This window comes from Hyla sarda, chromosome 2, assembly GCF_029499605.1.
Source record: "Hyla sarda isolate aHylSar1 chromosome 2, aHylSar1.hap1, whole genome shotgun sequence".
Taxonomy (NCBI): Eukaryota; Metazoa; Chordata; class Amphibia; order Anura; family Hylidae; genus Hyla; species Hyla sarda.
The window spans coordinates 145112644-145125766 of record NC_079190.1 but is presented as its reverse complement, the minus strand read 5'-3'; the positions used below and the strand labels follow the sequence as shown (position 1 = coordinate 145125766).

General features: G+C 43.6%; 1 protein-coding gene across 1 annotated transcript in view; it reads right to left on the bottom strand.

Annotated features, from left to right (window-relative positions):
• CLN5 (CLN5 intracellular trafficking protein) overlaps positions 1-13123 on the bottom strand; it is a 32988-nt gene that overhangs the window by 18624 nt on the left and 1241 nt on the right. The gene's annotated exons all lie outside the window — the stretch shown is intronic.

Below are 13123 nucleotides of genomic sequence, written 5' to 3'. Positions count from 1 at the left end.
TCTACCCTCAGTATCCACATGAGATTTGAGTACGTTGAAAGGGAAAGCATTGTGAAGCATTACCAGTACCCCTCTGGATTTGGAAGTGTGGGAGGCCATATAAACTCGTGAATAATTAGTATGGATGTGCTTCGGATAGGAAGAGGTAGTGAAATGTGACTCTTGTATACAAAGCACATCTGGAGCATATTTGAGGTAATCTATCATAGCTTTTTTCCTCTTAATTGGGGAATTGAGCCCTCGGACATTGTGAGATATCACCTTACACATAAGGAGAAGAATAGGTAGTGCTGAGAAGAATAAAGAAAGATAAGAAGGAGGGGAGATGCACTGGTCACATTAAAAGAGAAAAAAAAAGGGAACACGGAAAAGTATAGGAGGAGAAGGAAAGGCAAAATAAGGGGGAACCAGGAAAACATGAGAACAACAGTACCAGGAAGGCTACATACAATAGCCACTAGAACTCGTAACATCATAAGCGGACAGAGGGAGGGAGCCAGGGGGGACCCCAATGGGCTCTTAGTCCCCCGTGGCCCCCGTATCCTCTGGAGGTGGGGCAACATGGTAATCCACCAGGGGGAAAACTAAACAGTAGGGCAAAATCTCCCAGGCAAACGATAGTTAAACCGCAGCCCAAGCAAGGGGAGTGGGTCAGTACAATAGGAATACAACAATACAGACAGAATCCCCATGGAGACGGGGATCCAACCCCCAGGCCTCCCGACCCGGAGAGCCATAACAAGAAGAAGAAAGAAAAAGAAATAATAACATATATAATAAAAATAAATTTAAAAAAAAAAAAAAGGGGGAGGGGGGGGAAGAAAATAAATAAAAGGGGGTGATACACATAACATAGAACAGTTCTTGTAGAAGTCTCATATACTATGGACCAAAAGATGAAAACTGTCCCTGCAAGAGAATATGAGTATAAAGGAGCTGCATCTCCAAAAAAAAAAAGGGGGGGGGGAAATTAAGGAATAAAAATGGAACAAAAATGGGATGAATAGGCCTCCAAAAGTGTCAGAGAAAGACTTGGGACATAACAGTCCTACGACATTCAGGGTAGCGTCCCAAAGTCAACTGCCATTAGGCGATAGTGAGTAGGATCGAAAAAAAAAGGTAAACAGTGGCGGTTGATCATCCTGGGGGCTGGTGGGGAGGTCGATGCCTTTTGTAGGGAGAATCCATCCTTTGCCACGTCTTCCTGATTTTGGACAGCCGCTGTGGTAGAGGCACAGATTCCTCACAGGTGATATTTTCTTTTTTTAGAATCTCCATAGCTTCCTGCGGTGTACGCACTGTGTAAAAGGTAGAGCGGATCTGGAACTGTAGATTAAAGGGGAACCCCCACCTATAGCGCACTTGTGCTTTTTGTAGAGCAAGCGTGATGGGGCGCATATGCCTCCTCCTTTCCAGAGTTGATGGTGCTAGGTCAGCATACATATGAACCGAGGAGGGTAGCCCCGGCAGGGGCTCAATATTACGTGCAGCTTGGAGTAAGCGATCACGGGCCTCTGGATAATGTAGACGAAGAACAATATCTCGGGGGGTGTCTGGCGTTTTAGGGCGAGCCAGGGCCCTATGTATGCGGTCCATGCGAAACAAAGTGGGGTCCGCCTGAGGTAAAAGTGCTTTAAAAAGGTTAGTAGCCACTTGCTGGAGGTCAGTGTGGGACTCCGGTAAGCCCCGTATTCTTATGTTGGCCCTGCGAGATCTATTCTCCAGATCCTCAATTTTTAACTCCAAGAGATCCAGGCGTTCGGCATGGTCCGCACTGGTTTGGCGCTCTGAGGTCAGAGTGTCAACTATATCATCTGTTTTAATCTCCAAGTCCGCTATTCTTTGGCCCAGGTCCCCAATTTGCTTGGTAAAGTCAGCCACCGCCCTCGAAAGTTCGGTTTTGAACATACCTTGTATGGTACGGTACATGTCAGCCGGTGTGAGGGGATCCGGTGTAGGGTCTGCCAGCTGGGGAGTATCAGCTATACTCTCTTCCTCAGGCGCCTCCTGGCAGGGAGCTTGTGTTGGGGTCGGCGCCATTTTAGATTTCGGACCCGTCCGGAATATTTCGGGTATGGTCTGGGACAACGACCGTTGAGAGGACCCAGATCGTTGGGGATCTTGGTTGGCCATGTGGGCTAGCAGTGTGGGAGATTTCGCCTCCGTGGAGCCGGTAAGACGGCGCTTATATAGCTATATTCCCTGCGGTGGCGCGGAGCTCACGGGAGAAGCGTCCTCACCATCGAGCCGCGCGCATGCGCCCCCCGTGCAGTGAGCATTTATACCCCACTGGCATTTGACAGATCTTTGTAACAGTGGGCTGTGCAAATGAAAAATTACATTTTTCATTTTAACGGACGACTGTTCAAAAAATCTGTTAGACACCTGTGGGGAGTAAATGCTCACTGTACCCCTTGTTACATTCCATGAGGGGTGTAGTTTTCAAAATGGGGTCACATGTGGAGGGGGTCCACTGTTCTGGCACCATGGGGGCTTTGTAAACACACATAGCCTTCAATTCCAGCCTAATTCTCTCTCAAAAAGCCCAACGGCGCTCCTTCTCTTCTGAGCATTGTAGTTCGCCCGCAGACCACTTTACTTCCACATATGGGGTATTTATATACTCAGAAGAAATGGGGTTACAAATTGTGGGGGGCTTTTCCCTATTATCCCTTGCGAAAATGAAAAATTTGGGGTAACGCCAGCATTTCAGGGGAAAAAACACATTTTTTATTTTCTTGTCCAACTTTAACGAAAATTTGTCAAAGACCTGAAGGGTGTTAAGGCTCACTATACCCCTTGTTACGTTCTATGAGGGGTGTAGTTTCCAAAATGGGGTCACATGTGGGTGTTTTTTTTTTGCGTTCATGTCAGAACCGCTGTAACGATCAGCCACCCCTGTGCAAATCACCAATTTAGGCCTCAAATGTACATGGCACTCTCTCACTTCTGAGCCATGTAGTTTGTCCGCAGAGCATTTTACGTACACATATGGGGTATTTCCGTACTCAGAAGAAATTGTGTTACAAATTTTGGGGGTCATATTCTCTTTTTACCTCTTGTGAAAATGAAAAGTATGGGGCAACAACAGCATGTTAGTGTAAAAATGTAAAAAAACATTTTTTACACTAACATGCTGGTGTAGTCCCCAACTTTACCTTTTCATAAGGGGTAAAAGGAGAAAAATTGCCCCAAAAGTTGTAGTGCAATTTCTCATATGTGGCAATACCCCATATGTGGCCCTAAACTGTTGCCTTGAAATATGACAGGGCTCTGAAGTGAGAGAGCACTATGCGCATTTGAGGCCTAAATAAGGAATTTGCAATAGGGGCGGACCCGGTTACCTACAGTAAAACCATGCAGCAGTGTTTCCCAAACAGGGTGCCTCCAGATGTTGTAAGACTCCCAGGCTGCCAGGACAGTCTATGGCTGTCCGGCAATACTGGGAGTTGTGGTTTTGCAACACCTGGAGGCTCCCTTTAGGATACACTGCCGTATGTGACTTTTTTTCATTTTTATTTGTGGGGGGGGGGGGGGGGGGGAGTGTAAGGGGGTGTATATGTAGTGTTTTACTTTTTATTATTTGGTAGTGTAGTGTTTTTAGGGTACATTCACACAGGCGGGGGTTCACAGTAAGTTTTCCGCTGGGAGTTTGAGCTGCGGCGGAAAATTTGCCACAGCTCAAACTTGTAGAAGGAAACCCACTGTAAACCCGCCTGTGTGAATGTACCCCATACATTCACATGGTGGGGGCACCCCAAACCTTCAGCTGTTACAAAACTACAACTCCCAGAATGCACTGGCAGACCGTACATGCTGGGAGTTGTAGTTTTCCAACAGCTCTAGGCACACTGGTGGGGAACCACTGAGTTAGAAAACAGACTCTAGCTCAGTGATTCCAACCAATGTGCCTCCAGCTGTTGCAAAACTACAACTCCCAGCATGTATGGTCTGTCAGTGCATTCTAAGAGTTGCCGTTTTGCAACAGCTGGAGGCACACGGGTTGGAATCACTGAGTTAGGAAACAGACTCTAGCACAGTGTTTCCCAACCAGTGTGTCTACAGCTGTTGCAAAACTACAATTCCCAGCATGGCCAGACAGTCAAGGATGCTGGGCGTGTAGTTCTGCAATATCTGGGCCTTCAGATGTTGCAAAACTACAACTCCCAGCATGCCCAGACAGCCTTTGGCTTGTGGGCATGCTGGGAGTTGTAGATTTGCAGCTTTTAGAAGGCCACAGAGAAGATCACTTACCGCGATCTTCACTGCAGCCTTCTCTGCCGCACTTTCCTGCCGCAGCTCCTCCTGCTGCCGCCGCTGCTCCGTGGTGCCGCCTCCGCCGGTCCGGGTAAGTCGGGCCATTCCCCCCCGCTCTGCCTCGACTTCGATCGGTGGCCAGAGCGGGGGAAATTAACTCTAACCCCCCAGCCCCCTTCCTGCCATTGGTGGTCAGCCTGACCGACCAATGGCAGAGGATAGGAGGGGGTGGCAACACTGCCACCTCGCTCCTATCCTTTAGGATGGTCTCTGACAGCTCCGATCATTCTTATTTTCCGGGCGATCGGGTCACCAGTGACCCGAATGGCCCAGATCGTGGGCAAATCGCTGGTCTGAATTGACCAGCGATTTGCCGTGATCGCCGACATGGGGGAGGGGGTCTCAGGACCCCCCTAGGCATTGCCATGTGATGCCTGCTAATAGATATCAGCAGTCATCCCGGTCCGATTACCGCCCGGTGATCGGCAGTAATCGGAAATGCCAAGGGCGTATGGATACGCCCTCCGTCCTTAAGTGACGGGACGCGAGGGCATATGCATACACCCTCCGTCCCCAAGGAGTTAATAAAGGCCTTAAATTTGCCCCAACACATCCACTGAATAAGTTCAGCACTTACATCGGTATTGAAAAATTTGTTAGACAACTGTATCTCAAAAAGTATTTTATGAAAAATCCTGCCACACTGAAATTGCCTAACTCAGAAGCCTACATAAACACTAATTGTGTCCTTAAGTCTACTTTTTATCCCAGACAAGAAGCTGGACCATCCATCATTGCTTTTAAACATGTAGTAGAAAGTGACCTGTCATGTCTTTCAACTAAACAAAATACTATATCGAACCTAACTTACAAAAGAGAAATCGGCCATTCAAGAACTACGAGGGGGGTCATAGTAATGCTAAATTCATCAGAATCCAATACAGAATGCCTAAAAAAATTAGCGGATGAAAATACATATCGAAAATTAAATAGTGACCCACTCCTAGAATTTTCTGGTGAACTAAAAAAATTATGCAATCGAGCCATAGAGAAAAAAACTTTTAGCGGACAAAGAAGCCAAATTCATTTTAGGGACTCAAAAGAAATTACTGGTCTTTTATTGTATACCCAAAATAGGAACACTCGGGATCTAACCTTCACTCCGCATGTAAGCAAGACAAGTGTAGAATTTCTTGACCTCCAAATCAACTCCACCCCCACCAAGTTAGTATGCAGTACTTTTAATAAAACCTACAGCGAGAAACAGTTTTATACTGTTTTCAAGCTGTCACTTGCCCCGTTGGCTCCTCAATATTCCCACCAGCCAATATAGGAGATTAAAGGGAAACTTCACCAATGACCAGCAATACCAAAGTGAAGCACAAGAATTAACAAAAAAGTTTATAGAGAAAGACTACCCAAACAAGACCTTAATAAACTCCAAAGAAAAGATCCGTTAAAAACCAGAATCGCAGAACACATCAATAATATGAGCACACTTTCCACAATTCAGATCCGTCTGGTCTCATGTTTACAGCAATTCAGTCAGTTAGGAGAAATTGGTGTTTGGAAGTCTGGAACCTAGAGGATTAAACGCTGAATTGGAACGGTTTGGATTTTTATGAGATAGACATGTTGGGCTCAGCTGCATGGCCCGTCCAAAGCCTGGTTGTATTATCGACGCCAGGACGGTTCCTGCGTCCTAGCCCACATGACAGCCTGATCACTTCTACCAAATATAGAGATACTAGACATGTAGTTCTAGTATGTGCATGTCCCATATGAATTTCCGTTTTTATTATCATACAATTAAATTTGTATTATTTTGAAATCATTTTTAATAACTCAATTATTATTATTTTTTTAATCATTATCCAGGTAGTGCACATTTTTCATTTGTTAAAATTTTTTTTACATATATTGTTTACAGAGTATATTTTGTTTATACGCACAGTTCACTTTATATGTACATTTATATCCATGAATACATTTTTTATGTATCTTCATTATATCGGATATTTACTAGACATACCAGTATCATTATACATTTTTATTCATCTACTACAAACAATTGTGTCATATTCTTATAAGACAAGTTCGTCACTTTCCTAATTTACAGCTATATGAAATAAGTATATATATATATATATATATATATATATATATATATATATATATATATATATAAACAAATTACATTTTATTCCAATATAAATCCTCTAATTTTAAGTCTTTTAAAAGGTTCCCAACCATACACACTGTAATATAACAATATTAGTATATATCTTATTCATATACAGTCCATTGCACACAATTTCATCCTATCCAGGTATTTATCTTATACCAAACATCCATCACATACTGTAACACTCACGTTTCAGAAGACAGGAACCCCGGTGGATGTGGATCCGCTGGACCTGTGTGGCAGATGACTCGGACCGTACCAGGGAGCGGAGTCTACGGTGCCGCTGGTTTTCACCAGAGCCCGCCGCAAAGTGGGATGGACTTGCTGCGGCAGGCGGCACCCAGGTCACTACCCCTGGAACGGCTCGACCACACTTGCGGCTGAGGAGATGCGAGGCACAGGAGGGATAAGGCAGCTCGTAGTCTGGATAGCAGAAGGTGAGGGCAGTCGGCATGGTTGCGTAGTCAGGACGTAGCAGGAGGTCAATAGGCAGGCGGCAGAGAAGCAAGGTCGGGTCACAAAGCAAAGGATCAGATACACAGCAAGGCAGAAACAGGAATGCTTTCTCTCAGGCTCAAGGCAACAAAGATTCGGCAAGGAAGTGAGGAGGGTGGAGGAAAATGTAAATGAGCCACAGGTGAATGACACTAATGAGCGCAATGGCCCTTTGTGTGTGGCCAGAGCACATAACGTAACACATACATTTGCCTTACTGCATTCCCTATTCTTTATGCATAGCATTCATTTCATTTCATCTATCACAATTGACTATGCTCAAAATAAATATAATACCAGTCTGTTTGAACTACATATATATATATATATATATATATATATATATATATATATATATATATATATATATATATCTCCCTCTTTTTTCTTTATATATTTTTATAATATATATTTTTCTTTATATATTTTTCTTTCTACATTTTTCCATGCTTTTCTCTTTTTCCTGTACAATAATGACGTGAATCTTAGTTTGAATTATACTCTCAGGTGAGGTATAACTTTAGGAGATCCAGCCAAGAGTTTACCTATCACCTATCTGACGTCCTGTGGCACCAGTTAAAAAATGCCACAACTTTCCCGGGCATTTTATCCAGTCAACTGCCTCTATCACTATTGAAAAAGGGGACGTGGTTCCCCGAAACGCGTCTAGCCGACTTTGTGCACTCCACTGACCTCACTCACACCGCTGGCCAGCAGAATTGGGAAAGCATGCCCTGAAGAGAGCACCCCTCGATATTACTATCGGTACCGCCGGTAAGAGGCACATTGTGCCAACCTTCTACCCCACTTGGGACTTCTGTTGCATATTAACCCTGTGCCGTAAGGGTAAAGTGGGCTCTAAAGAGAAGGACTCCAGTGCTGCAGTGTGCACCTGTCCGGCACCCAGCCCTAATCTCCACCCCACTCAAAGTCATTAACATAGTAGCCCTGTGCTAACTGGGTAGAGTGGGCAGCAAATAGGGGTACTACAATGCTGCCGAGCGCTCCTATTGAACCTTTTACCTGTTTTACCTATTTGTTCACATTACGGAACGGTGCTGCCCGAGCCACCAGCATAAAAAACTACGTATTAATGCTGTTACATTGTTGAAAAACCAGCTACTTTTTTGCTACTCACCAATAGGGGAATGTGCTACTATATGAATATTTTACTGGTGCTTAATTTATTTAAGTGGTGCTTAATTTATTTTCATTTTTAGTTCTCTTTTATCACATTATTTTATTGTACCCTGTGAGCCATCTAATGCAAGAGCCCTGCAGAATACTTCATAGTGTGATCATTTATTGTATAATTTTCTTGCAATCTCTCTTTATTCTCTCTTTTCTAAAATATCATTAGCCTAGTAGGACTGTTATAGTATTTTTGGTTTTCTTTTGGTATTTTGGCACATTGGGTTATGTGTATCGCAGTATCCTCGGCTTAGGTCTTAGGGTATGATCCCAAGTTGGCACTGGTAATGAAGCTTCATTACCAGTGCCAACTTGGGATCATACCCGTGTAGATCTTGCATCAATTGCCCCCTGATGCATAAAGGCAACAAGTTTATACATCCAAACACAGGGCAGGAGTTCGGTATCAAACACTACCTCACTTGCAATTCTACTTACGTGATTTCTGTACTATGGTGCCCGTGTAAATTGTTATACCTTGGGGAAACTACCTGGGATTTCAAAACCAGGATAAATCACCATCGCTATACCATTAGAAAGAAACGCCAAGACCTTCCAGTGGCTAAACATTTTGAGGAGTTGGGCCATACAGAACGTGATTTAAGTTTTATGTTGGTAGACCACATTCCCCCCCTTAAAAAAGGTGGGATAGGGAATGTAAGTTAAAAAGGAGAGAGCTGAGGTGGATCTACGAGTTAAATACTCTCAAACCTCATGGTTTGAATACTGAATATAAAATCAGCCATAAAATATGTAATCCATAATTTCTCCTCTGGCATGGAGACACGCCACAGGACAAATACGCGTAATATGGTGTATGATTGGTACTTTTTTTCTATATATTTTTTTATATATTTATGCTATTTTATTTATTTTTCTTCCAGAGGAGTGAATGAGAGACGCTGCGCCTCCAGCCATGACTGGTCACTGAGGACGCCATCACGACACCCTTTTCCTTATTCTACGGATACTCCCAAGCACCTGACGCCGGGTACCTGAGCACCCCGAAAATGAGCTGCATGAAATACACCTACGAAGGCAAAGATGGGTGAGTGGATGCCAGGTTGTCACTTTTGGGGTGGTATATCCGGATTGTGCCACCCGACTGGATTGCCAGACAGGGAGACACAGAGCCGGTATGCCAAACAGAACGGTTTCCCGTTCCATGGCATCACCCCATATCAGTTGACAATCCCACCTCCACGATGCGCCGGTATAACCGGTATCATAGGTACCACTATCGCATATATGGACTGACAGTAAGGGTAGCCAGGACCCAAGATGGCGCACAGCCCGCACTCACTCTAGTGCGCAAGCGCGAGCCATACACGTGCTTTTGTTTACCATGAGATCACTTCCGACGCAAACCGGAAATACGTAGGAGACGGACCTGGGCTGGACTGGTTGGCGTCCTCGTGTGTGCCGGTGAATGGAAGACGCGCGGCGGAACTCCTCCCTCCCGGAAGATTCACACATCACGGTGAATACATGCAGAATTATGCACTTTACAAAAGTTGTGAACAGTTTTGAGTTTACTTATTGTTTTGCACCGAGTTTATTTCATGTATGGTAGGCGCCTGATGCATGTAAGGTGTTTAATTTTGCCCTACTATCTATGATCGTAATAATCACTGTACTGCTGCACTTTGTTTTGTAAACAATTATGACACTGATTGATTGTCACCTGTTGACTATATAAACCCCACACTATGTACCAGTCACTGCTTGACAAAGGCTGTGTGAGACAGCTGACACGTCGCCTCCTGTATGTTTGGTTGAATAAAGCCACACATTTTTTCACGGAATTGAGTGCTGCTGCTTTCTACATTGGATTTACTGGACCTGTGACCGGGTTTACCTGCAGCACCAGCATACACTTAACAGTGCTGCCCACCTTTCTATAATCTTTATATTTTAAGTGGACATATAAGTAACATGTGACCAAGTATTATCGAAATATCTCCAGCAGTTTGGGAAATATGTTACTGCATAACTTCCATAGACTTGTATGGGACTTTAAACAAAAACCCCAACGCTGGCAAGTGGGGGTGAGTAAGGGTTAAATTGCCTATCCTATGTTTGTTGTTGACATATAAGTAACATGTGTGCCAAGTTTCATGTTAATATCTTTAGCCGTTTGGACGTGATGCTGGGACACACACACATACACACATTGGGGGGAGATTTATCAAAGCTGTCTATGTCCCGCATCAATATAGACCCAACTACAGAGGGTTAGGCCGGTCTATTGTGCGCCTAATTTATCAAAAGGCACATGGCTTTTGATAAATTCTGCGCACAGACTTCAGGATCTATGCTGTATTAAAACCTGCTCCAGCATGGTCTAACATTTTGGCGTACTTTCAGTCAATGCGACTTGTCGCTGAAAAGTCGCTTTTGATAAATTCAGCCCCAATGCACTGTACTGATAAGTACTATTGCCGATCTTCTTGTACAGCCTGCCTAGGCAGAATGTACAAGAAGATAGACCATCCTGCAGCATGGAGGAGAGTAAGAGACCTCCAATCGCCATTTGAACTCATGGGACCCCCGCGATTGCACTGCTGGGGTACAAAGAGCCCTCAAAAATTTCCTCTATAGTTGACGTGATCACCTTTGATCAACATTGAAAGGGTAAATGGCAGACATCAGCGTGATCTTTGATGCCCGGCATTAGTGGTGCCGCTCACCCACTATGAAGCAAGCGCAGCTCCTGCTTCATAAGGCTGGGTTCACACCACGTTTTTCAAATACGGTAACCGTATACGGTTTTCCGCAAAAGAACGTATACGACCGTATCCGAAACCGTATGCATAGAGAATGCATTGTAAATCCAAATGTTTGCCTCGGATACGGTTTTGCCAATTTTTCAACCGTAGGCAAAAACGCTGTCGACCACGTTTTTGACTCCGGTTGGAAAACCGTATGCGAACCGTATGCGGTTCTTTTAACATTGTTGTCTATGAGAACCGTACACAGAATTTCAGAATACGGTTGCACACGGTTTTTCTAATCCGTTTTTGGAGTTGACACATGCGCAGATCTTTCTAGAATTCATCCCAGACATTCCACTCCCACATCCTTTGGAATTTCAATAGAACAATAGTAACTTTATTAAATTGCTGGAAAACTAATTCCAACAAAATAGCAAAACTGTTGGCAAAAACAGATGCAAACGGATAGAATCGTACAGGGAAAAACCGTATACGTTTTAATTTGGAGTCATACGGTTGTATACGGTTTTTGCCATACGTTTTTTAGCGGAAAACCATACACGGTAACCGTATTTGAAAAACGTGGTGTGAACCAAGCCTAATTGCGCCATAAATGTACAACGCGTGCCCCCTAGGGGTTAGGTGTGGGAGGAAACTGGAGTAACTAGAGGAAACCCACACAAGCCCAGGGAAACATACAAACTCTATGCAGCTGTTGCCCCTGGTAGTGGATGCCAGCCAACAATGTTACTCACAGAGGCACCACACCAAAAATAAGCAAAATATTATGGCTCTTGGAAGCAAACGATGGGAATAAAATTCTACAAGCAAGATGCCTTTGCTAGAGATGAGCGAACTTACAGTAAATTTGATTCGTCACGAACTTCTCGGCTCGGCAGTTGATGACTTTTCCTGCATGAATTAGTTCAGCTTTCAGGTGTTCCCGTGGGCTGGAAAAGGTGGATACAGTCCAGGGAGACCCTTTCTTAGGACTGTATCCACCTTTTCCAGCCCACCAGAGCACCGGAAAGCTGAACTAATTTATGCAGGAAAAGTCAGCAACCGCCGAGCTGAGAAGTTCGTGACGAATCGAATTTACTGTAAGTTCACTCATCTCTAGCCTTTGCAATGAAGATATGGTGATTCTATGGGATACAGCATTGCAGGAAATCACATGTCCCCTTACTTGTCATTTCCAGCATGTGACATTCTTCTTTTTGTAAGAAATGACAAATCACAATGTGACGGCAGGAAGAAACTTTTGCAATCACATGAAATGGTCTGTATGTCTATTTACACATTACTTATCGCCATGGGGTGAAGAAGCCCTCATTCTGGATGAACAGCCCTGTTAGGCTGGGTTCACACAACGTTTTTGCCATACTGTTTTCAATCAGTTTTTCTAAAGAAAACCGTATGGCAAAAAAACGGATGGAACAGTATGGAAAAAAGTAAACCGTATGCGTTTTTAAACAGTATACTGTTTTTAAAAGTGCATACAGTTCCGTCAGTTTTTATAGAAAAAAAACCCATACGTTTTTGAAAATTTTGTCCATCTTTAATGGGAGGGGTCTTGGGTGGGGACTTTAGGAATCAAATGCGCATGTGCAAAGTAAAAACGTATACGTTTTTCCCGTATGGAACCGTATACATGTGCGTTTCCCATTGACGTCTATGTTAAAAAAAACGTATGCGGTTGCAGTGCGGTTGACCACGATTTTGTCTCCGGTTTAAAAACCGTACTGCAACCGCATACGTTTTTTTTAACATGGACGTCAATGGGAAACGCACATGTATACGGTTCCATACGGGAAAAACTTATACGTTTTTACTTTGTACATGTGCATTTGAATCCTAAAGTCCCCACCCAAGACCCCTCCCATTAAAAATGGACAAAATTTTCAAAAACGTATGCGTTTTTTTCCTATAAAAACTGACGGAACTGTATGCACTTTCAAAAACAGTATACCGTTTAAAAACGCATACGGTTTACTTTTTTTCCCCATACTGTTCCATCCGTTTTTTGCCATACGGTTTTCTTTAGAAAAACGGATTGAAAACAGTATGGCAAAAACGTAGTGTGAACCCAGCCTTAGGCTGGGTTCACACTACGTTTTTGCCATACTGTTTTCAATCCGTTTTTCTAAAGAAAACCGTATGGCAAAAAACGGATGGAACAGTATGGAAAAAAGTAAACCGTATGCGTTTTTAAACAGTATACTGTTTTTAAAAGTGCATACAGTTCCATCAGTTTTTATTTTAAAAAAAAACCATACGTTTT